The sequence below is a fragment of the Furipterus horrens genome, unplaced genomic scaffold (genome assembly GCF_987537825.1).
Source record: "Furipterus horrens unplaced genomic scaffold, mFurHor1.1.pri manual_scaffold_3, whole genome shotgun sequence".
Taxonomy (NCBI): Eukaryota; Metazoa; Chordata; class Mammalia; order Chiroptera; family Furipteridae; genus Furipterus; species Furipterus horrens.
The window spans coordinates 152,400,377-152,426,877 of record NW_028327173.1 but is presented as its reverse complement, the minus strand read 5'-3'; the positions used below and the strand labels follow the sequence as shown (position 1 = coordinate 152,426,877).

At 37.7% G+C, this 26,501-nt stretch overlaps 1 pseudogene; it reads left to right on the top strand.

Annotated features, from left to right (window-relative positions):
• Nucleotides 1-5,567: 5,567 nt before the first annotated feature.
• Nucleotides 5,568-7,001, top strand: LOC150016434 (keratin, type II cytoskeletal 8 pseudogene; annotated as a pseudogene).
• The last annotated feature ends 19,500 nt before the right edge of the window (nt 7,002-26,501 follow it).

Here is a 26,501-nt window from a genome sequence, read left to right as displayed (position 1 = left end):
AAGGAGACCATGCTGAATGTTAAAATTTTAAAGCCTAGTTGAAATTAGCAAGAAGCTCATGATGGTAGTACAAAAGCAAAAGATGGAGTATAAAAATGTAAAAACATCAATATTAATAAATCACCATAAGAATTCAGCAAAAAGAGAGGTAGCACATACTAGGGAAGAAAGCCCAAGGATTTGTGAAACAGGTGACTTTGACATGAGACTTGAAATGACTTGGAAATTTGGAAGCAGGCATAAGGAGAGACTACCAGGAGAGCTGCAGAGCACAGGCACAGATGTGAAAAGATGATGATAATCAATGCCAACTCATAACTCAGCTCAGTTGAACACTCATAGGAGTTGTGGGTGATGAGGCTGAAGATATAGGTTAGAATTGTTTTATGGAGAGTCTTGAAGGTCATACTGAATAACTGGTATTTATTTGGCACCTTCTGAATGTCTGAAACATCTTAAGTACACTTTAGATTTAAAGTAGAAAGTTACTCATTCGTGCATTGTAAGATTACATTTCTGATTTAATGAGTCATACATACAAAGTCAAATCAGAAGTGAGGTAACCACATATAGGAGAAAGGTGCATCACATCTCATTGCAACTTCTTGGTCTCCAGAGAACCTAATGGGGACACACAGCATGTGGGTGACACTTTCTCTACCATATAAGATCTTGCAAGTCCCGACAAGTTCAATTCTTACTGTGTAACAGTTATGTTCTACTTTGGCATGACAGCATGATACAGCAAGAATTTATACAATCTATGTGTTTGCATTGAATAGTACATGTGAGAAACAGCCTATTTTCTTCCAGTCCAAAGTCAGGATCAGTAAGACCATGTTGTCAGCCTGGGTATATGAGATGACTGCTTCTTAGGGAGAAAGTACAGCTAAGGCACAGGATGTCTGAGAATATGTCTGCCTACCCCCTTCCAACACAAAGGAAAACAAATTTCTTTATAGCCTATCGCCTAACACATTTAACAACTTATCCATGATTTCTGATCCTGACTTTTGTCAAAAGTCTGTAATAAAGCCATTTCCCCATAATGTGTTATGAGTTATTTGGAACCTGTGGAATCTCCAGGGAGAAGGTTAAGAGGAATAGAGAAGTCAGCCAGGTTATCTTTTCCTAGGAGACAGTGCTGCAGTCCAGAGGCACTAGCTGAGGACTTCAGAATACTTGTTAAGCACTGAGAAAACAAACATCAGCCAGCCAAGAGGGAAACGGCCAAGCAACGGTCAAAGAGCTGCCCATCACTCAGGTGGTTAGTCCTTGAAGGATAGGTACAAAATCCTGCTGGGGATGATGGAACATTAAAGTCACAAAGCATAAGAGCTAGAGTCTGAGCTCAGAGCAAGGAAAAATCTGTGTTTAAACTTAGCTGGAACTTGCACATATTAAGGTTCCAGTCTGGTTTGCTGACTTGTGCTCTCACAGGTCAGAGGTAATATGGCATGAGTTAGAGAGTAAAAATTATGAAATGATTGATAAAAATTAATCCATAGGACTCAATTTTTAATTGGGTGTACATATTTCAAAAAACAGGAAGGGGAGAAGTGGAACTCAATGTGCACATTGATTTTGAATATTCTTTAGAGGAGTTGGACACTGGGAGAGAGATCTGGACTGCAGATATAAACTTGTAATGAAATCTCTAAATTGTAAAATACACTGCAACCTGTCATCTTATGTTTATAAAAAGTCATAAAGATAATAATTTTTAGAGCACTGAAGGTAAAAATACCATATTGCCTCCCCCTAAACATAACCACATCTGCAGGGGGGTTATTCTATGGATAATCCATAACATAGGGTATTTGTCATTTTTTTCTAAAACTAAAATCATAATAAATGATTCCTCTTTGCTGGAATATTGTACCTGATGGTAGTGTGGAGTGCTGCTGGAACGCAGCATCCTATTAATGGCTGAGAGCTGTCACCTTGGCCTGTACTCTTAGTCACAGTAAATGAATTTGATATCCCTCTCACAGCTACATCTCTTTTCCTGATTTTCTCATAAAGTGAGAGAATGATGTGTAAACTTCCCTGACAGCCAGTCTCTCATAGGATTCCTTATACACTGATGTATTTGACAGCATCAACCACCTTAGTGAAGTTCAAATACACATTCCACCGATCACCACGCTCTGCCCATCACTGCTTCATTGCTGTCTAAGGGAGGTTGCCACACTGCAGGCAGTTCCCTGGCTGCCACAATGTACTACTGCCTTGACCAAGGTGGGCCACTGGAGTGCTGGCTTAATACTTTGCTGCAAACTATATGTGAATGGTGCCAGTGACATGGACTATATGCAGCTAGTCCTTTTTAATGCACATGGCTCAGGACACTCTCATAGTAGGAAAGACAAGTTTTCCCTATATTGATTGCGAACCATGAACTTTCCTCCTTCAGCTTTTCTGACTCCTGAGCCAGAATGTGTATAGATTTATGCTGTAAGACAGTGGGTTCTTCTGCAGGTCATGTGTGTTGTCAAGATTGAAGGCAATGAGAAACAGATGTGAGTTCAGTTGTCCTCATGGGCTTCAGTATTTCCCACTCTCCAGTTTTTCTTTCTTACTGCCAATCCTGCTGACCTACAGTGACTTCAGCTCAACACACAATTCATAGGTAACAATCTCACACAGATTTCTTCACCAGGTTTCATAGTAGTATAGGATCTAATCTCTATAATAAATCTATTATTTATTATCACTTATGGTGTTGATTCCCTGAACAAACCCTGATGCTAAGCCTGTTTATCAAGGCAGTAATATAAGATTTGTACCTTAGCACAATACCTGTAGTATGGAAAATTTTTTATATATAGAATAATAATTAGAATATTTCAAGTAGCAAAATCTTTACTTTTCATATGAAATCTTATTTGAACCATCATATAGGAGGGCATATATTTGTTTGAAATAAAGATGAGCACTCTGGTGAAGATTGTGGTGTAGGTAAATGCAGTACTCACCTCCTTGTAAAACCATCTCAAAACTACAACTAAACTACAGAACAACCACCATTCAGAACCACAAAGAAGCCACATTTTTTAAATTCTTGCTTTCTTATTCTGCACTGGTTGACTGTTTTTTTCTTCCTTATGTTCCAAACCATTGATTTGAAGCTCAGTGTCCTTCCCTTTACCATTGGTTTTGTATGGATTTTCCTTCGTTTCACTTAGCATAGCCTTCACTTCTCTTATGCACTTCCCATACTCAAGCTTATCTGTCAAGCCTGTGAGCATCTTTATCACCACTGTTTTGAACTCTCATCTGTTAGGTTGCCTATCTCCTCATCTGTTGGATTGGCTATCTCCTCGTTGCTTAGTTCTCCCACTGGAACCTTGATCCATTTCCCCTTGTGGGCCATACTTCTCTGTTTTGTCATTCTGACAGGCTCCTGCATTTGTTTGCTTCCATGTCCCAGGTAGAGCTGTTGCTCCTGTTATGTTTTAAGGGGCAGATCCTTAGGGATTCGTCAGTACAAGGCAAACTGTTTCACCATGTTGTGGCACTGTATGTGGGGGAAGGGTCCAAGAGGGAACAATGCCACCTGCCCAGCACTTGTACCTTTTCCAGGCACCTCTTCCACTTCTGCACAGGACTGGCGCCCTTCTAGCTGCTGCCCTGGCCATCGTTCCCAGAGTGGGTGGGTCTGCGGATGATCTAGGACCACGGAGGCCCTCCAAACAAGTGGACTCTGATGAGAGACCAGCAGTTTCTGCCTCCACCCTAACCCCCACTGGTCTGCACAGTCAGAAGCAATGGGGCTTGATTTTCCCCAATGCTGGGACCGTGAGCTGCTAGGTCTGGTGAGGAGATGGGAATGCTCCCCAGGTGTTCCTTCTGACTTCAAAACATATAACTGCTTTCTTCCAGCCTGTCACTGCTGCCACTGCTGCTGCCACCACACCACGTCCTCTCCACCCTGGCTCCGCCCCTCCTACCTTCTGGATGAGTATTTCTTCTTTATATCTTTGTTTGCTGGGCTTCCATGCAGTCTTATTTTTTGGTACTTCTGGTTGTTTCTAGTTTTGAGTTAGTTGTGTTTCTTCTTAGTTGTAGAGGAAGACGCGGCATGTCTGTCTATGCCTCCATCTTGGCCAGAAGTAGATATATCTCTGTGTCCTGTATTCTTAAATAGCAAAAAAAAAAACTTGTTCTTTATAGCTACAGGGTATTATATTCAAACTTGTAAAACACAGCCTGTATTGGTCCAGCCCTTCAGTTACTCAAGTGAAACCAGGCTCCTCAATGTTCATAGCTCCTGCAGGTACTGTACTTAACCATGTAAGTTCATGACTGTGGTTGCTCTCCCTTTCTAACCTCTGCTCCTGGTTTTCATATTTTCCTTCATTGAGTGAGTTGGGTAGGGACTTTTCTAGAATGTGGCTGCCTGGCTACTGGGTTTCCAGGTTGTGTTAGGCTCTTTCATCAGGAAGTGAGGAGACACTAGTGGTAGAGGAACCAGGCAATGGCATCACTTCCTGACAATGAAATCCAACACAACTTGGAACCCTGGTAGCCAGGCAGCCACTTGGCTGGAGACACTTGAGAGTAACCTGTTCTTTTGTTGCATTCTTGTGTCCCACAGCTGTGGCCTTATGAAAGCTCTCAGTGATGGCATCTTCTGTTGCTGGGTAAGGTCTCAGTCCATTCGCCTCTGGTTCTTTTCCCACAGACACCAAAAGGAAAGATCCATGGTGGTCTAGTTCAGGCCGGGCCACCACAGTGATCCTGCTTGGGCATCCCTATATTCTTCCCAATGTGTGTGTGAAAGGAGGATATACACTTGGGGAGGACCTGCCCAGCACAGGAACAGGCTGAGGTAGGATCAGGAGCCTGCTGGTGACTGGTCATATTCACACCCCAGATCAAGGTTGGCTGGGTGGACATAGTGTGAGAGGTGCCTTCTGCCCAGCTTTATCCTGAGCCCTGAAGGAGAATCTCATTTCTGCCTGATGGAGGTCTGTGCAGACACAGGGCTGGGCCTGATCTAGGAGCAGAAGGTCCAGTTGCAGAATGTTTCATCACCCCAAAAGGAAACCCTGCACCAAAAGTACTCACTCCTCACTCCTCCCACCCCTGGCAACCCTCGTCTGCTTTATGTTTCTGCTCCTTTACCTATTCTGGATGTTTCCTATAAATGGAATTTTACAATACATGCATTTTGTGTCTGCTCAGATAGATTTGTTTGTTTTTATTTGAAATAGCATTTCTGTTATTTGAAAGAAAAAGATGTTTCCTTATAAAACAAACAACCATAGACAGACCATTATTTTTTTTTCTTTTTCCAATTTGATAAAGGTTAAGTTCTCGATGCCATCTTTAAAATGATCACTTAACATTCATCTATTTCACATTAGACACTCAGCTTTTGCATTTTTATCTCATTTAATTATTACAACAACCCCATAATGAGAGGTATTATTTTAGCATTTTTATAGAAGGCGAATGAGTATAAGAGATATTAAGAGGTTCAAATATACAGAAGCAGCTTTTTGGCACCTTCTTGAACCTCTGTCTGGTTTGGCCTCCTTGCTTCCACTTGAGCCTACACCATGTCCACAAGGATGACCCAGAAAATGACCTACAAGATGTCCTCCTCTGGCCCTCGGGCCTTCAGCAGCCACTCATACTCGAATGGGCCCAGCATCAGCTCCTTAGCCTTTTCTCAGGTAGGCAGCACCTACCAGGTTGGCCTGGGCACCAACATGAATCTGGCTAAAGGTTTCAAAGCCATCCAAGTGAAGCAGAGCCTGCTGAGCCCCCTGAAGCTGGAGGTGGACCCCAACATCCAGGTCGTAAGCAACCAGGAGAAGGAGCAGATCAAGACGCTCAACAACAAGTTTGCTTCCTTCATTGATACGGGTAGGAGCCTAGAGCAGCAGAATAATATTCTGGAGACCATGTGGACTCTCCAGCAGCAGCAGCAGATGACTCACAGTAACATGGACAATATGTTTGAGAACTACATCAACAACCTTCGGCGGCAGCTGGAAATACTGTCCCAGGAGAAACTGAGACTGGAGGCAGAGTTTGGCAACATGCAGAGGATGGTGGAGGACTTTAAAAATAAGTACAAGGATGAGATCAACAAGTGCACAGAGATGGAGAATGAATTTGTCCTCATCAAGAAGGATGCGGATGAAGCTTACATGAATAAGGTAGAGCTGGAGTCCCACCTGGAAGGGCTGACTAATGAGATCAACTTCTACAGGCAGCTGTATGAAGAGGAAATTTGTGAGCTGCAGTCCCAGATCTCTGACACATCTGTGTCCCTGTCTGTGGACAACAGCCACTCCCTGGATCTGGACAGCATCGTTGCCAAGGTCAAGGCCCAGTATGAGGAGATCGCCAACTGCAGCCAGGCTGAGGCTGAGACCATGTACCATGTCAAGTATGAAGAGCTGCAGACATTGTCTGGGAAGCACGGAGATGACCTGCATTGCATGAAGACAGAGATTTCTGAGATGAACCAGAGCATCAGCCGCATCCAGGCTGAGATCGATGGCCTCAAAGGCCAGAGGGCTGCCCTGGAGGCCTCCATCAGTGATGCCGAGCAGCGTGGTGAGCTGGCCGTCAAGAATGATCAGGCCAAGGTGGCTGAGCTGGAAGCTTCTCTGAGAACCACCAAGCAGGACATGGTCTGGCAGCTGCGTGAATACCAGGAGCTCATGGATGTCAAACTGGCCCTGGACATGGAGATCGCCACCTACCGCAAGCTGCTGGAATACGAGGAGAACTGGCTGGAGTCTGGCATGCAGAACATGAGTATCCATACCAAGACCACCAGCAGCTACTCAGGTGGGCTGAGCTCAGTTTATGGCAACCTCAACTATGGCATGGGCTTCCAGGCCAGCTTGGGCTCTGGCAGGAGCTCTAGCTCCTTCAGCCGCACCAGCATCAGCTCCTCCAAGATGTTGGCTGTGAAGAAGATTGAGACCAGCTATGGGAAGCTGATGTCTGAGTCATCTGATGTCCTGCCCAAGTGAACGACTGCTGCGGTCCCTCCCATCCTCTGAGCTGGCAGGAAAGGAGCTGCACAGGAGGGCGGAGGGCACAGGAGGCACACCTGAAGCTCAGCCCCACTCAGTCCTCAGCTCGCTCTTGGGGTGGGGGAGTTTACTGCCTGGGGAACCGCCTTTTACCCATGCCACTGACTAGAAGCCAAACCAAGTTTTTTTTTTTCCCCCCAGAATAAAGTCTCACCTGGCTCTGCCAAAAAAACAAATAATAATAATAATAATAATAATAATAATAATAATAATAATAATAAAGATGTTCAAATATACAAAATTAACAAATATCAGAATAAGAATTAAAATTCACTAAATATAATAATGTTAGCCTAGTGTCTGGCACATACCAAGACTTGGAGAACATGTTTTATTGTTAATACCATTCCTAATAATTTTTATAATCCATATCCAGTGTTCTTACTTTATGACACAGTTTTGTCCTCTTTTCACACAATTAATTCAAAAGGATACCAAAGAATCACTTACATGATATCAACAGGTAATAAATGTTGTTAGCTAATAAGCTGAAATTAACACAATTGAGAATCAGAAAGAATGTCTGGGATACATACCTTTCCTACTAGTACTAAAATTGAGTTTGAGATTAGTTACTAGTAGTAGATTTAATATGAAATTGATTACTTCTCATGTTTGGCTGATGGATGGTGATGAGTTTTGTGATAAGGTATTTAAGAAAACATTGAGGAAAAGAAGGACTTTTGGAATTCTTATAGTCATTTCCTGAATGTGAGGGGTCTGAATTTGATTGCTTTTTAAACCCTTTGTTTACAAGATTTCTTCTAGGTATTTTGTTTGCATTTGAAGGGGAAAAAAAATGAGAACAGAATAAAAGGGCAAAATAAAGGAAAAAAGCTGTTAAAACATGTGTAATGTTGTAACATTACAAATGGATGAAAATGGTCTAGAAAGAAACTCTATTTTTAAGGTATTTTAACTGTTTCATGAAGGAAACAATTTTGATCAATTCTGGCAGTATATCTAATGCTATTAAAGGACATTACTGGAAAAAAGATATAAAAGATAATAATTTTGAGATTTCACAATCAGTAAATAAAAAACACAAAGCTCTGTGACTGGGACCCAGTTTGTCTGATTCTGAAGATGGCTCTGGACCGGTACACTGCCCTGAAATTTTAGCCCTTCAACAGCCAGTTCTCATACACTGCATCACCTTCCGGCTCCCTATTAATTATCAGTTTAGCAGCTGTAGACAGGAGCAGTATGCCATTATGGTTTTCACAACATGCATGATTGCTTGATGTTTTCTATCCTGAGCGGTTCTTTATCCTGCAGCAGATTCCTTTCCTCCATCTGTAGCCGAGTGGTTTTAGAAATCCCCATGAGAACCGTTGGCCACCGGATTTGTGGATGTGAGTAATTAAGCCATCCACTCCAGCTGCAAGCTGTTGGACAATGTGGGTAGTAGAAGGGCACAGTCCTGCAGCAAAGCCATGTTTCAGTGAATACAGAAGTGCCAACGCCCCCTTGGTTAGTTAGCCATGCACAGGGGAGCTCAGTTTACCCCGGGTTCACCCCTGATTTTTTCATCAGTCTTGCATCGTTTTTACAAGGTGATATTTGCCACAAGCCACCTGGCCTGTATGTTGCTTTTAGGATTTTATAGTGTCAAAAGAACAACAGTTTTCTGTCTCTGCCATCAAGTTCTTCATGCCATACAATTATACTTGGCACACTGCTGATTCTATTGAATATTATAGGCCTGACATTTTATGGCTTGTCCCTTACATGGACTATGGTTGGTTTCATGTCACTCATAATTAATTATGCATTTCTATGGTTTCTGGCAACATCATTTCTGTCTGTACTTTTGGAATAGAGAATATATGTTATAGATTTTTAAATTTCTACTCTGCTTAATCTTTGAAGCATAGGTACAGGTGATACTTTACTTTCTGTAAAGTACCATCTAGAATTATTTCGTAACATACGAGCCTCCATGCATCCTGTTTGCCTGTTAGTTTTAGCTGGTGATTGGACTAGCAGCCAGAGCTGATTGTGTCTTATTATCATTGTATCTCCAACTCCTAGCATATATCTGCATATGTGCCTATAGTAGGTGCTAAGCAATGTACACCGGATGAATGAATCAATGAATTGATCAAATGTCCCTGTTTTTATAATGCCTTTCTAAATTGTACTGAATTTCTGAACTTCTCATTTTGTCATTCAAGCTCCTTCATTCATTTATTAAAAAAACGTATTTTGCATTTATTATGTACCAGTATATTTCCTCAAATGGGTCACATTGCATCTGTGGGGTGAGTGTATGTGTTTGTGTGTGTGTGTGTGTGTGTGTGTGAAAGAGAGAGAGAGAGAGATAGGAAGGGAGAGAGAGAGAGAATTGAAAATAAGCACAGACAGGACATCAAACACAAACCCAGCCCTATGGACGACTTCCCACCAGAGATGATTCTTTTACTATGCTCTTTAAACAGAATAGGGCATGCGGAGGAAAGAAATTACCAGCCTAGCATACAAGTAGTGAGGCATGGCAGGTGGAGGTTAGGTGTTGAGTAAGATCTGGGTATTGCCAATTCTTAACACTACTGATTCCACCATATACTAAAACACTATCATTCCCTTGGCTACAATTAATAGCCTCCTGCATGGTCCCTCTGATTCTATTCTAATAGTCTCTTTGCACCACAGCTGCCTTAGAGACCTTTTTGAAATGCAAATCATGTCACCACTCTGCTCAAAACTCTAAGTGGCTGACCATCTCGTTGGAAAGAAATCAAACACCCTTAAAATAGCCTATAAATCTCTAAATGCCCTGGTTCCTGGCTTACCCTCTGCTCTTGCTTTCTGTCAATCTTCCCATGTTTCTTTCCAGCCACACATGGGATTTCTATTCCCTCTTAAAGGCATCAAACACTCTCCCAACTCTGGGTTTTTATAATTGTTATTCTTTCTTTTTAGAATATTATTTTCCAAAATATTACCAAGACCATGTTTCACGCTCAGGTGTCACTCAGAGAAGTCTTTCCTAACCACACTATCTAAAATCTTACCCACCTCCTCACCTTAGTTTCTTCAAAAGCCTACCAGGTATTACTGCCTGACATTGCACTCAATACATACTTGTTTATTGTCTGCAGCTGCCCAACTAGAAGTATGTGACATGAGGATAGGAACCTCATCATTATCTAGGACCTGAACACTGTCCTAGAACAGTGCTTGCTATGTAGTGCCCTCAACACATATTTGTTCAATTAATAAACACATGTGTGAATGGGCATTTGTTTTTTAAAGAACCTCTCCTCATACATGTTTGTTTTTATTTTGACTGAAGAGTAAATATTTGATTAATTAGCATGAGAATGGAATGTTTTATACTGTATTCTGTTCAGTAATTATGTATAGGCCAAGCGTTGCTTACCAATTGTCAAAATATGTTAACATATATAGGAAAAATATAATGATTATAACTTAAACCTTATTGGTAAAAATAGAAGGCAAAATGCATAAAACTTTTAAAAATGTATTGAGTATCTAAGTCTTGGGGACACTGCTAGACACAATTTTGACATACAGGGTTCTAATGAGATCTAAGTTGTGATAAAATGATAAACTCTTCATTTTTATAATTTTATGAAATTGGCATTTCTCTACAAATGTCAACAAGAGATTTTTCTAAAATAATAAAATAATGCTTAAGGTAACTGGTGATCTCCTGAAAGCATCTAAGTAGTAAATAATTTGGAAGGTCCAACCAAAATGCACTCTACTCATTGATAGCATTGGCTTTTTACACAGGGCAGTTGGGTTGGGCAGGAGTTTGACAGACTGCTGACTCTCCAATATCATGTAGAGAAAAGCTTGATAAATGGATGATCTTCAAAGCAAATGTCCTTGGCTCCGTGCAGAGTCGTCAGATAAAGTTTTGCCTTCATTGTCCCCAATCTAATTTCTTATAAGCACAGACACTCTTCTGTCAAGGTAATGTCTCAAATTCATAAGTCGGTCAACACATACTTATTGAATGTCACTATGTGTGGAACATAGTACATAACTACTGTCATGATTCCGCAAAGGAAATTGACTGTCACTTCTTTTGGCCACGTGTTCATTTTTTTTTTGTCTGGGGAGAGAAACATAGTTCTATATGAAAAATTTACTTACATAACTCTAAGCTATGTAGTACACTCAATTACTAATTTTCAGTTTCCTCAGTGAAATTAGGTATTAAAGGTAAATATTAATTACATAGTAGCTGAATTTTTTTTTTTTTTATTTTGGCCTGCAGGAACTGAAAAAAATCCAGAGAAATCCATATACCATATACCAAAAATGTCAATCCAATGTTTTCAAATATTATATTTACAATCTGTTCTTAAGGAAATGATTAGTGTGGAAACACCTGAGGCATTTTAAGAAGTCTTAAAATTAGAGGCAGAGATAGGGGACTAGAAACAATGCTGTCTTAAAGACAACGTGAAAATGTAAAGTAAGTTTCCTACAGTTACCTAATTACATTAATAATTTCTCCAAGATTGATTCAAGGCTCCTTTGTTGTTCTAAGCATGAAGGTCAATTTAGGATTTGGCAGAGAAAGCTCTCATATAAGATCATTCCAGAAACACAAGAGTGTTACTTTAGGTCCCTGGGTGTGGAAGAGACAATCAGAATATTTAACAATAGGCTTTCACAGTAGTTTTCTCCTATTAGATATCTCTATTTGTAACTATCAAGATCTCTGCTTCTGTTTACATGAAGCTAGGATGTTATTTTCAGGGGAATACAACAAAAGTATCATTCTCTTTGTGTATGTGTTTCACCGATCAAAGACTCCCTTTCTCCCCTGTACAGCTAGAAATATTTTCATCATTCAAGAAGTGATCTCAAATATCAACACTTTTATTAAGATCTGGAATTTTCTCCAATGTTCCATCAAGTCACTGTCCCACTAACCAACCATAACATTTTGTATCCATCTCTACCAAAGCTAACTCACTATATTGTATATACAAGACTGTCTCCCCTATACAAAACTGGGCAAGAACCACTGGAGCAGTTACCTAAAACTATATGATGCTAGACAAACAGGAGTGAACATATCATCCAATTCATTAGTTCATTGCATGTATGTTCTTATATCTTCCCTAAATTGTCCTTTCTCTCCAAAGGCTCTGCTTCCTATGTTGCACATGGTTTATCACATACATCAAGAAATTAGGTACATTAGCAGGTGACAAATATCAATGATAAACTGGGATTTATTGCAATCAACCAATATGCTCAGCCTTGTAATTGCTCAGAGCTTTTTGCTCCATAATTATATGGTTACTTCATTGTAGCCAGTTAATGATGTTATAATTAGTGGGTAATTAACTAAAGCTTTCGCTGAGATGCTGCAAAGCACAATACATGGGTGCAGGTTGAAAACATGAGGATTGATAAAGTACTTAGTCAAAAGTTTTTGGAAAATGCTTTAGTAGATCCTCTTCAAACCTCAGTAATTGTAACCCACTTTCAAACTTGCAGACTCAGCACCTTATTCTACAAGTTGCTTTGCATGGCCTCCCATGCCTGGAATGAGGAGCTCCAAGTGCTGCCGTCCTGCCTGTCCCACCCACCCATCTGCACTTCCACACATAACCTTTCTCATTTCCACAACACCTTGATCTTATAGCAATTGCCAGGTCACATTTGTCACTATATTTTATGTGTGCAGTGGGTTCTACAGAGCATTATCTTCAACTTAGAGATGGAAAATGCCTTCATTTAAAAAGCTATTAGTAAAACAGACCTGTGTCAAAGCTGAGTCTTTTAAGAGTCTACATCAAGGGCTCTTTACAACCTGCTTTATGTAAAATGGGGCATGTCAGAAGCAGGGCAGAATACATTTGGGAGAGTAATAAAGAGGTAGAATAAAAAGTAAAAGTGGAGTCACTGTTGAAGGAAAATGATAGGAAATGCTGTTGATACCTAACAAAATACTCCAAACCACTAACCAATGCATAATCACATGCTGCAATACCCTCTTACACAACAGCTTCCCCTCTGTAAGAGGGCAATGCTACTAGTACCTAAGTCATAAGGCCACTTGGAACATTAACTAATGAAATAATGCATGTCAAGTTCTTTGGAAATGTGCCAGATACCCAGTAATCACCTATGACCGGGAGTTGTTAGGAAAAGATCGAGACAGACAGGAACCTCAGTGGTTTGAGAAAAGAAATGGGCCCAGCCCCAATGTTGGCCAGGGGAAGTATGACCAGACTCTCCAACTCAGCAAGTCACGGGCCAGGTCACATATTTTCTGTTGTGCAGATAGTTTCTGCTGCTGGCCCAGCCCGAAGCCATTATATATTGGAATCCAATGGGTCGAGTGCCCACTTCCTCTGATTCCATCTTTACTAAGTAACCTTTTGTTCATGATTTGTTTTCCCTCAGAGCCAAAGAGACAATGCTCTCCAAATGCCAGCATATGTGACTCAGTCCAGAAGGCATCAATTTCACTGCTGTACATTTTTCAAATATCACTCTGGGTTGTGCATTGTCCATATCAGTAACTGGTTCTGTAACTTTCCCTTCATTGTCTTCCTTTTCTTCCTGGGGTCATTGTCACACTCCCCTATTGGTGCTCCTTTTACTTTCTACATAAGCTAGCTTCCCTGGCATCCTTGTCTCAAGGTCTGCCCCTGGGAGAACCAAATGTACTGGTTACTCTGCATGGTGGGATGCATAGCCACTAGTGGGACTTATGTCATGTACTTACAGGTCAGATGTGTGGGAGGAAGAGAGGCCTCCCATTTAATGATAATTCTGAAAAGTCTTGGGAAGAACTCTTGTCTGTCATAAAGTAGGTATCAAGGGAGGTGTAGTGTCTTGCTTTTCCCCTCCTGAGTGACAAGTCTAGACATGAGGGACAAATTATTATGACTAGCAGCCCTGTCAGAAACTTGGAGAGTCAATGAAGAGCAATCCCCAGATGGAAGGAAAAGAGAATTACTGTTTCTGAGAGAAGAGATCAAGTGTGCTAAGCAGGCGAAAAACAATCGATGTCCAGTATAGGTACGTATTTAAAAAGCCTCACTCACCAAATATAAATTAGCAGTAATAATATATGTCCTTCCACCAGAGACCAAGGGGAGCAACTGCCAAGAGAGTCTGTCCATTCTCACTGTACCCCTTGCTAAATGCTTCCCCAAACCCTGGCCTTCAGTCATTCTTACACTGGACTTTGACCCAGAGCATCAGCATGAAATGAAGCCAAGTGGTCAGGCCTCACTTCTGCCTAATTGGCAGGTGCTGCTGGTGAAAGGGTACTAGACCAGGCATCGCTAACATTGGTTATGATCCCCTGCTCATCTTAAAGCCATGATTTTATCCATTTAGGCCTTGGCTTCCTGTTCGTAAAGATGTTTGGATTGGATCCCTAAAACCTCTGCCTTAGTATGCTTTCATTCCTGGGAACTTTGTAATGCCTGTGTACCAAAATCAAAATTAACTACATGAAGACCAAATAAATAAAAAATCTTCATGTTGTCATTTTTAAAATAATTTCTTTCTGTTACCTGTCTTCCCAATTCTGTCTTCCCTATTGTAGTAAGAATAATCTTAAAAAAAAAAGAAAAGAAAAAGCTAAGAAATCGTCATACTGTTTTCCTACTGAAATCCACTCTGCCTATTTGGTTCCAGAATAGAAAATAACCTTGCCAGCTTGTCATTAAAAGTAACAACAACAAATAAATAAAACCTTCACAAACCGACCCCAAGTTGCCCCTCCAGACTCCTACACTCCCTTCATCTAGCTTCCCCTAATGATTATACCTTACATAGCTGTAATACATTTATTAAAATTAAAAATTAATATTTTTACAATACTATTAACTAAACTACAGACTTCATCCAGAATTTCCCATTTTCCCCCGTAATGTTCTTTTGTGTCCCAGAGTCCAATCCAGGAGACTATATCTTGCATTTAGTCATCCTGTCTCTTCAACACCCTCCACTCTGACAGTCTTGTGGTCTTGCCTTGTCTTTCATGGTTTAGGCATTTGTAAGAATGCTAAAAATGTATTTTACACACATTCCCCCCACTTTTGCCTTATAATATCTGTGCAAAACAGGTTTTCAAAGATTTTTAGGGTACCGCCTTTCCTCTCACCTTCTTCAGTGAGGTTATGTCATACATTTATAGGACAGACACATTTAAACAACCTACATGCTAGTCTGGCTTCTTCCAGCACCTCAGGGTTTTTTTATTTTCTTCAAATTTTGCATACAGTGAAGGTTGGTCTTAGTGATACGCAGTTCTGTGAATTCTGAGAGTTAAGAGTCATGCATGTGCCAACACCACAGTACCATATGGAACTGTTCCATTGTCCCGAAAACTTGCAACAACTGATCTTTTCCCCATCACTATTGTTGTTCCTTTTCTAGAATTCCATGCAAAGAGAAACATATAAAATTTAAGTGTTTACATCTGGCTTCTTTTACTAAGAAAAAGCACTTAAGATTCATCTATTTTGGTGCATGAATCTATAACTGGTTCTTGTTTATTTTAAGTAGTAGTGCACTAGATAGTGATACCATAATTTGTTTATCAATTTACCTGTTCAAGGATATTTGAGTTGCTTTTAGTTTTGGGCAATTATGAATAAAAGGTGTTAGAAAACATTGGTGTATAAGTTTTTGTGCCAATATAAATCTTCAGTTCATGTAGGTAATTTTCTATGAGTAGGAATGTTCAATAATATAGTAAGTTTATGTTTACATTTATAAGAAACTGGAAAACTCTTTTATAAAGCTGTAATATTTTGTGTTCTGATGAGAAGTGGATGTGAGTTCCTATTGCTCTGTTTTCTCACTACCACCTAAAATAATCAGATTATTTATTTCTAATAAGTATACAAGATCTGTCTAGAACAAGTCCAGACATTGTTAATATAACAAAGATGGTTTGTGCAACATTGTTGTAAACTGGCAGCCAAAGATTGTGAACTGGAATGCACATTCATGAACAATGATGACTTCACTGTACTAGTCAGTGGGGCATTATACACCCTTGAGTGAGCATGTTACTGTGTGAGCCATCACATTCAAAATGCCTAAGTGAGTAGAGCAATGAATCTTCATCAAATTCTGTGTTAAGCTTGAATATTCCTCTGCAGTAACTATTCAGATGGTTCAGAAGGCTGCAACTATGGGCAACTAGTGATTGGCAGCTTCATCACAACAACACCCCTGCTCATGCATCATGTCTCATGCAGAGATTTTTGGCACAACATAAAATCACCCAGGAGACGCAGCCACTCTACAGCCCAGATTTGGTGCTCTGTGACTTCTGGCTTTTCCCAAAGCTAAAATCACATTTGAAGGGTTAAGAAGAAGCTTAGAGGACTGAAGTAAATCTGCACGTGGTTACTTCAGAACAAGGAACTGCAAACTGTTCCTTAGCAGCAGCAAGGAGGAGGAACATGTAATATACTGGGTATACCTAAGATATAGCCAGGAACAGCTGCTGAGAAAGGCATTGTCTATTCTTTAAGGTAGAAATTGAAAAATTGAGATGTCAAGTTAAACTATAATTATTAGTACATAAGCATTTATAGTTAATTGTTAAAGCATTCAATAAAAGCTATGATGAGAATTCAGTGGGTTGCTACTTGCCTGAGCGAGCTGTAGCCCTCTGCTCATCTTTTAAGCATTCTGTCTGCTGATCTCATCTCTGCAACCCTGTTCACCAGAGATAACACAGCAACCTTTGAAAAGGAAGAGATTTCAGACCATTGATGAGATTCAGGAAAATATGATGGGGCAGCTGATAGCAACTGGGAGAACTGTGTGAGGTCCCAAGGTGCCTACTTTGAAAGGCACGGAGGTGTCATTGTTCTATGTACAATATTTCTTGTACCTTCTTCAATTAATGGCTCTGTTTTTCATATTACATGGCTGGATAACTTCTGGACAGACCTTTAATAATGATATTAAATAATTCTGTTTTAAATTTGTGATTCTATAATAACTAATGATAAGTGCATCTTTTCATGTTTATTTTCAAATTATATCTCTTTTTCGTGGTGAGCCAATTCAGATTTACAATTTTATTAGGTTTTTTTCTATGATTCAGTTTTAAGTATTCTTTATATTTTCTGGATATACATCCTTCAACAGATGTGTGATTTACAAATATTTTCTCAATGTTTGTGTCTTATCTTTTTGTTCTCTTAAAAATGTCTTTCACAGATCAAAGCTTTGTTAAAGTCTAATTTATTACTATATGCTTTTATGAATATGTTTTTGAAATGATATCTAAAAGCTTCTAATCAGACCCAACACATGTAGTAGACCTTCTCCTATTTTCTTCTTTAGGGGTTTTAGTATTACATTTTACCTTTAGGGCTATAATTAATATTGACTTGGTATTAATAAGGTGTGAGAGATATCTCAAGGGTTATTCTTTTGTAAGTGCTGTCCAATTTTTAACACCATTATGTGGAAAGATTATTCTGTCTCTATTTAATTATATTTGTACTTTTTTTAAAAATGTCAATTTACTGTATTTGTTTTAATTTATTTTTGAGCTCCCTATTCTGTTTAATTAATCTGTGTGGTTATGTTCAGCATTACTTTGCTTGAGTATTAAGTCCTGAGATTATTTTAATGTGTTATCTCTGAATTTTTTGTTCTGTTTTCATAATTATTTTATCTGTTTTAGTTATTCTGCCACTCTCTAAAATATTTTAAACAATATTGTAACTATCTATAAAAAGTTTCTTGTGATTGTGATTGAAATTACATTGGATCTATAGGTAAATTGAAAGGATTTGACATCTTAACATTGTTGAGTTTCCTAATCCATAAGTATGATATATCTCTTCATTTGAATATCTTTTTTTGGAAAATAATATATATTCAGTTTTTTGTCCATTTTTAAATCAGGTTATTTTTTATGTTTGCTATTGAGTTGTATGAGTTTCATAAATATTTTGTCTATTAACCTATAGTCAGCCCTATGATTTGCAAATATTGTCTTCCATTCTGTAGCTTGCCTTTACCTTTTTGTTTCACTGATTATTTGGTATGCAGAAAAATTAATTTAATGTAGTCTCAATTGTTTATTTTTGCTTTTGGTGCCTGTGCTTTTGTTATCAAATCAAAAAAATCATTGTCATGACTCATATCAAGGAGCTTGTCTCCTGTTTTATTCTAGGAGCTTTACAGCTTCAGGTCTTATGTTTAAGTTTTAACCTATTTTGAGTATATTTTTGTGTATCATGCAAAATAAAGGTCCAATTTTATTCTTTATCATGTGAATAGATAGTTTTAATACCATTTATTGAAGAAATTGAGTCCCCATTGTGTAATTTTTGTGCCTTTGTCAAAGATTAGTTGACTGTGTATGTGTGAGTTTATTTGGGGGCTCTCAATTCTGTTACATTGCTTTTTAAAAAAATATATGCTTTATTGTTTATGCTATTACAGTTGTCCCAATTTTTTTCCCTTTGTTCCTCTCCGCCCAGTGACCTCCCTCCCTCCCATTGTCCCCCCACTTAGTCCATGCCCACTGGTTGTGCATATAGTTCTTTTCAACATCTTCCTATCTACTGCACTCCCTCCTACTATGCTTCTTAATTCCTGTACCATCTCCCTCCCTTTTCCCCCTTCCTCCTCCCCACTGACTTCCCCCCAAAATGTTCCCCATACCTATAGTTCTTTTCCCACTCTCTCCTACCTAGTGTGCCTTTGTTTCAATTCCCTAGCTTCTATTGTTGGTTGTTGTGATATATTTTTCATTTTAATGTTCATAGTTTTGATCCTCCTTCTCCTAAACAAGTCCCTTTAACATTTTATATAACAGTGGTTTGGATCTGATGAACTTCAGTTTTACTTTATCTTGGAAGCACTTTCTCTGCCCTTCTATTCTGAATGACAGCTTCACTGGATAGAGTATTCGTGATTGTAGGTTTTTGCTTTTCATTGCTTTGAAAAATTTTTTCAGTCCCTTCTTGCCTGCAGAGTTTGAGAAATCAGCTGAGAGTCTTATTGGGACCCCTTTGTACATAATTCTCTTCATCTCTTTTGCTGCTTTTAAGATTCTCTCTTTAGCCTTAATTTTTGACATTTTGATTATAATGTGTCTGGTGTGGTTCTCCCTGGGTCCAGTTGTTTTGGAATTCTCTGTGCTTCCTGGACATGTAAGTCTATTTCCTTCCCCAAGTTAGGGAAGTTCTGCTTAATTATCTTTTCACATAATTTTTCCATTTCTAGTTCTTCTTCATCTTCTGTCAAACCTATGGTTTAGATATTGGCCCGCTTATAGCTGTCTGATAAGTTTCTGAGCCTCTCCTCATTTTCCTCACTTCTCATTTCCTCTTTCTGCACTGGTTGACTGTTTGTTCCTTACCTATGTTCCGATTTGTTGATTTGATCTTGGTTTTCTTTCCTTCGCCACTAGTTTCGTATGTGTTTTTGTTCATTTCAGCAGGACTAGCCTTCATTCCTTTTCAATCTTGTTTAAGATCTGCTGTTAGGTCTGTAAGCATTTTTATAACCAAAGCTCTGAACTGAGCCTCAGGTAGATTTCCTACCTGCTGAGCTGTTAGATTAGATATTTGCTGTCTGGTCAGTTGTGTCACCAGGATCTCTATCATGATCTATGCCATCCTGACTGTTTTGTGTTTACCATTATTTCCTGGGCAGGGCTGTCACACCTTCTATGCTATAGGGGGCAGAGCCCCACGCACTCATCCCAACCAGGCGACCTGTCTCATCACGCTGTGTTTTCTGCAGGGGCGGGGGTCCAAGATGGATTCCTGCCGTTCACTCTCAGCTGAAAGACCAGAAGCCTCCTCCTCTGTCCCCACCTCCTCCCTGCCTCGCAGTCCAAGGCAATGGAGGTTTGCCTTCCCTGGCTTTGGAATCGCAAGCTGACGGGTGTGGTCTGTAGCCAGGGGTGCTCCCCAGGCGCTTCTCGCCTCCCCCTAAATATGGGTGTCTGTGCTTACCGCTGTCCTGACTCCATTGCTGCTGCTGCCAGGACAGCACAGCTTGACCTCTCCTCCCCGGCTTCACCCCTCCTACCTGTCTGGATGAGCACCACTTCTTTATAACTTCATACGTTGGACTTCCATTTATTTTCTGGAACTTCTGGTTATTTCTGGTTTTGTGGTAGTTCTATTCCTTCTTAGTTGTGGAGGGAGACAGAGTGTGTCAGTCTAGGCCTCCATCTTGGCTGGAAATCTCCTGTGTTTGTTTGCTTCCATGTCCCAGGTAGAGCTGTCACTCCTACTACGTTGTAAGGGGTGGAGCCTTAGGTATTCGTCATTAACAGGCAACCTGTTTCACCATGTTGTGGCGCTGTATGCAGGGGAGGGGCCTGAGAAGGAACAATGCCGCCTGCCCAGTACTCACCCCTTTTCCAGGCACTTCTCCCACTTCTGCACCGCACTGGTGCCCCTCTAGCTGTTTCCCTGGCTGTTGTTCCCAGAGTGGGTGGGTCTGTGGATGTTCTAGGTCTGTGGGGGCCCTTTAAACAAGCAGACTGTGCTGAGAGAGTGGCAGGTTCTGCCTCCATCCCAACTCAAGCAATGAGGCTTGAGTTCCCCCAGTGCTGGGACCGTGAACTGCGAGGTCCAGTGAAGAGCTGGGAAAGCTCCCCAGGTGTCACTCCTGACTTTTTAAAACATGTAACTATATTTTCTGTTGACCTGCTGCTGCCGCCACCACACCGTGTCCTCTCCACCCCGGCTCCACCCCTCCTACCTGTCTGGATGAGTATTTCTTCTTTATATCTTTGTTTGCTGGACTTCCATGCAATTTGGTTTTCTGGAACTTCTGGCTGTTTCTAGTTTTGAGGTAGTTGTATTCCTTCTCAGTTGTGGATGGAAATGCAATATGTCTCTCTACGCCTCCATGTTGGCTGGAAGTCCTGTTTCATTGTTTTTTTATGTCCATTTTCATACTCATATTATACTGCTTTGATTACTATAGCATTGTAATATAATTTGAAACCAGAAGTTGTGATGCTTCTAACTTAGTTCTTGCTCAAAATGGTTTTAGTTATTCATAACTTTTTGTGGTTCCATATGATTTTTTAGGTTGTTTTCTCCTCTCCTGTGAAAAATATCATTGAAACTTTGATAGGGATTATGTTGAATCTGTAGATCATTTAGGTAGTATGAACATTTAAACAACATTATTTACTTCGATCTAAAAACACAGGATACCTTTCATTTATTTGTGTTGTCATCAATTTATTTAATCATCATTTTATAGTTTTCAGAATACATATTATTTATCTCCTTTGTTAATTTTGTGCCTTAATATTTTGTTAGTGTTGATGCTTTTGTAAATGGTATTATTTTCTTAATTTATTTTACAGATAGTTTGTTGTTAGTGTATCAAAATACAACTTATTTTTAATGTTGAGTTTGTGTTCTGCAATTTAACTACATCTGTTCATTATTAGTTTAACATTTTTTTGTGGTGGAATCTTTATGATTTTCCATAGATATTATTATGTCATGTACAAACTGAGACAATTTTACTACTTTCTAATTTGGATGCTCTTTTTTTGTCTAAAACTATGACTTTCAGTACTTTATTGAATAGAAATGTTGCAAGTGTACATTTTTGTTTCATTTATGATATCATAGGAAAAACTTTCAGTTTTTCACCATTGAGTATGATACTAGCCGTGGGCTTGTCATATAAGGCTTTTATTATGTTAAGCTACATTTCTTATAGACATAATACAATGAGAGTTTTTAGCATGAAAGGATGTAGAATTTTGTCAAATGCTTTATCTGCATCTACTGAGATAATTATATAATTTTTATTCTTTATTCTGTTAATTTGGTGTCTCATGTTTATTGATATGCATATTTGTCAAACCATCCTTGAATACCAGGGATAAATCCTACTTGATCAGAGTGTATATTCCTTTATGTTCCTTTTAATGTACTATTGAATTGGTTTGCTTTTTTTTTTTCTTCCTATTTTAGATTTATGTTCATCAAAGATATTAGCCAACAATTTTCTTTTCTGTAGTGTACTTGTCTAGAATTTTCCATCAGGGCAGTTCTGGCCCTGTAATGTGAGTTTGGGATTTTTCTTTCCCTTTTAACTTTTGTCAGAATTTCAGAAGGATGGATATTAATTTTCCATTAATGATTTGGTAGAATTCATCAGTAAGGCCATCTGGTCCTTGGCTTTTCTTTGTTGGAAAATTATGGATCACTGATTCAAACTCCCTACTGGTCATAGGTCTGTTTTAACTTTCTATTTATTCATGATTTATTCTTAGTAGGTTATATATTTCTAGGAATTATTCTAGATCTCCTAGGTTATTCATCTTATTGGCATATATACTTGTTGACAATAGTTTCTTATGATTGTTTTTATTTCTGTGGTATCTGTTGTGATATCGCCTGTTTCATTGCTTATTTTGAGTGTTGTCTCTTAGTCTAGATAAAGATTTGTCAATTTTGTTTCTCTTTTCAAAAAGATAAAACTTACTTGTTGATCTTTTAGATTTTTTTCTAGCCTCTTTTATTTGTTTCTTCTCTCATTTTTGTAATTATTTATTTATTTATTTATTTTTGCTAACTTGGACTTAAGTTTTTCTTATTTCCTAGTTCCTTAAAGTGTACAGTTACATTGTTTATTTGAGATCTTTGTAATGTAAATTTAGATAATTACAATAATATTTGTAATAAATGTAGGCATTTATTTTTATAAACTTTCCTCTTAGAATTGATTTTACTTAATTTCACAAATTTGGTATATATGTATTATGTTTCCATTTTCATTTGTCTCATGGTAATTTTTGACTTTCCTTTTGATGTATTTTTTTAACCCCTGAGTGTTCAGGAATGTGTTAATTTTCAAATATTTGAGAACTTTTCATTTTTTCTCTGGTTATTGATTTCTAATTTTATACCATTGTGGTCAGAAAAGATACTTAATACAATTTTAATCTTCTTAAATTTGTTAAGACTCATTTTGTGACCAAGCATATGATCTAGCCTGGAGAATGTTCTGTATGTTCTTGAGACAATTCTTTTTTCTCCTGTTGGATTGAACATTCTATATATGTGTTATGATATATGTGTGATATAGGTGTGATATATATATTCTATATATGTGTGCTAGCTAAGTCTCCTTGGCCTGTAGAGTTATTCAAGTCCAATTTTTCTTTATTAATTTTCTGTCTGGATAATTTATCTAATGCTGCAAGTGGAGTATTGAAGTCTTCTACAATTATTTTATGTCATCTATTGCTCCCTTAGACCAGTTAATACTTGCTCTTTTTTATATATGTTAGATTCTTTAATATTTGATGCATACTCATATATACAGTTACTTCCATATTAATGATGTTTTGGTCAATGATGAACCATGTATACAGTGGCCCTATAAAGGAGCTGAAAAATTTCTAACACTTAGTTCTATCATTGCAATATAATAACACAACACATCACTCACTTGATTATACTGATGCTGCTGTAAACAAACCTACTGAACTGCCAGGTGTATAAAAACATAGCACATACATTTATGAATAGTATATATTTTACTATTTGATAATAATAAGTGCCTATGTTACTGGTTTATATATTTACTATACTATACTTTTTATTCAATGTTTACTTGTGTATGGATTTATAAATATTTATTCTATTCTTTGGGTTAAAACCCAAAACTAGTATTGTTTATATTTTTGCTTACATTAATCCACCTTTAGCTATTCAAAGATCTTTCAGGTTGTCTCCCATATATATGTTTTTTACTATTGTTTCCTTGTCTTATAAACATTTTATTTTAGAATACTTTTATTTTTATAGCATCACTGTGAAGGTAATACAAAGGGTTCTAATATACCCCACAGTTACCCTTGTGACTAACATTTTACATTATTATAATGAATTTTTCATAAGTAATAAATTAATATTGATATATTATTAACTAAAGTCCATATTTTATTCAGATAAAGTTTTTCTCTAATATAATTTCTCTGTACCAGAATTTCATACTAGAAATAATTTAATAGTCATCTTTCTTTGTGATATTCATTCTTTCCTTCTTTTTTGGGGGAGTTCTTCTTTCTTGTGAAATTTTTTACATGTTTCTTATTTTGATGACAACAGTTTGAGAACAAATGTTCAGTAATATTGTAGAATGTCCCTTAACTAATATTTTTGTGATATTTTCCTAATGATTAGGCTGTAATTATAATTTTTGGTAAGAAGACAACAGAGATAAAGTGCCATTTTTATCACATTATATCAAGAGTAAAACTATTGAGATGCCTCATCATTTTTCATATCAACCTTAATCACCTGGCTTGAGATATATTTGTCAGGTTTCTCCACTGTAAATGTTTTTTATTTTAAAAATTTGCCTCCATTTTCATAGTATATACACATCTGGAAGAAAGTCATTATGTGCAGCCCACACTGAAAGAGGAAAATTATACTGAACTTCTTTGAGAGTAGTATGTATACATAAATTACCTGGAATTTTTCTGCATGGGAAATTTGTGTAATATGTCTCACTTATTTACTTAGCTAATTATTCAATAATACTAATAAGGACTCATTGATATTTTACATTTTGGCTAATAATTCAATATGACTTTATTTATTATGTTCCTCAAATTCCTCCAGGTTTGGTCATTTGAGACTATTTTAGTCAGTTTTTGTATCTTTTGTCATGTTTTCCATATCGTGATACTTTTGAATCTTATTTTGTACACTTTTTTATCTTCTGGCATTATAAAATACTCAAAACTCATCTTGTATATTTCAGACTTAATGGACTTGCTAAACTATGGCCTATGAGAAACACATTTACCAAAAATGTATAGTGTTCATCATCAGTCTTTTTGTCTTTAATTTTATAGATTCCAGTCAAAGTGCAATATTCTAGTTATTTAAGTGAACTCCTTGTGCTCCCGTCTTCTTCATTTGTAACATTGTTAGACTCATTTATAATAGTCTTTTGCTATGTGATAACTGAATTAGTTAGAAGTTACTATTTTTTATTTTACTTTGCTGGAATAAGAAATACAACTTATTTGTGTACTGATTTAATATCCTTTAACCTTGAAACATTTACTTATAAATTCTTGTGGAACTTTTGTGGAGCCCTTCATATTTTCTGCATACATCATGTTGTTTGAAAATAAAAATAATTTTACTTTTACATTTTCAATCTAAATGCTCTTATTTATTTTCCTGCATTATTGCCTTGATAGAACCCCCAGGAAATTTTTGAATTAGAATGGTGAGGGTAAATATCTTGCTCTTCTGTCCAGTTTCAAGAGAAAAATATTCAGTCATTCATGATAAGCTATATAATGTTAACTGTAGATTTTTTATAAATGCTCTTTATTGGGTTGAGAATTTCTTCTTGGTTGAGATCTTAACATAAAGAAAAGTAATGAATACTGAATTTGTCAAATTGTTTTCTACATCTATTGATATTATTTTTAATCTTTTAAATTAGAGAATTATATTAATTCCTTTTAAAATGTTAATCCAAGTTTGAATTACCAAGATAAAAACCACTTACTTTCATTGAGCAGAAACTCTCTAGTTTGATGTAGTCCCATTTGTTTATTCTTTCCTTCATTTCCCTTGCCCTGGGAGATATATTGGAGAAAATATTACTACCTGGGATATCTGAAATTTTACTGCCTATGTTTTCCTCTATGATTTTTGTGGTGTCACAGATTACATTTAAGTCTTCTATTCATCTTGAGTTTATTCTGGTCTATGGTTTAATTTGGTGGTCTAGTTTCATTTTTTACATGTCCCTATCCAGTTATCTCAACACCATTTGTTGAAGAGGCTATTTTTAATCCATTTTATGCTCCTTCCCCCATGCTAAATATTAGTTGATCATATAAACCTGGGTTTATTTCTGGGCTCTCTATTCTGTTTCATTGATCTATATGTCTGCTCTTATGCCAGTACCAGACTTTTGATAGCAGGGGACTTGTAGTATAGTTTGATATCAGGTATTGTGATTTCTCCTATTTTGTTCCTCTTTCTCAAGATTGCTGAGGCTATTTGGGGTCATTTTTGATTCCATATAAATTTTTAAAGTATTTGTTCTAGATCTGTAAAATATTCCATTAGTATTTTAAGAGTGATTACATTGGATCTATAAATTGTTTTGGGTAGTATGGACATTTTAATGATGTTTATTTTTCCCATCCATGAACATGATATGTGCTTCCATTTATTTGTATCTTCCATAATTTCTTTCTTCAGTGTTATGTAGTTTTCTGAGTACAAGTCTTTTACCTCTTCAGTTAAGTTTTTCCTAAGTACTTTATTTTTCTCGTTGCTATTGTAAATGAAAAAGAAAACATCAGCAAGATGAAAAGGGAACCAACTTTGAGAAAACATATTTGCCAATGATACCTCAGACAGGATTTGATCTCCAAAATATATAAAAAACTTATATGACTCA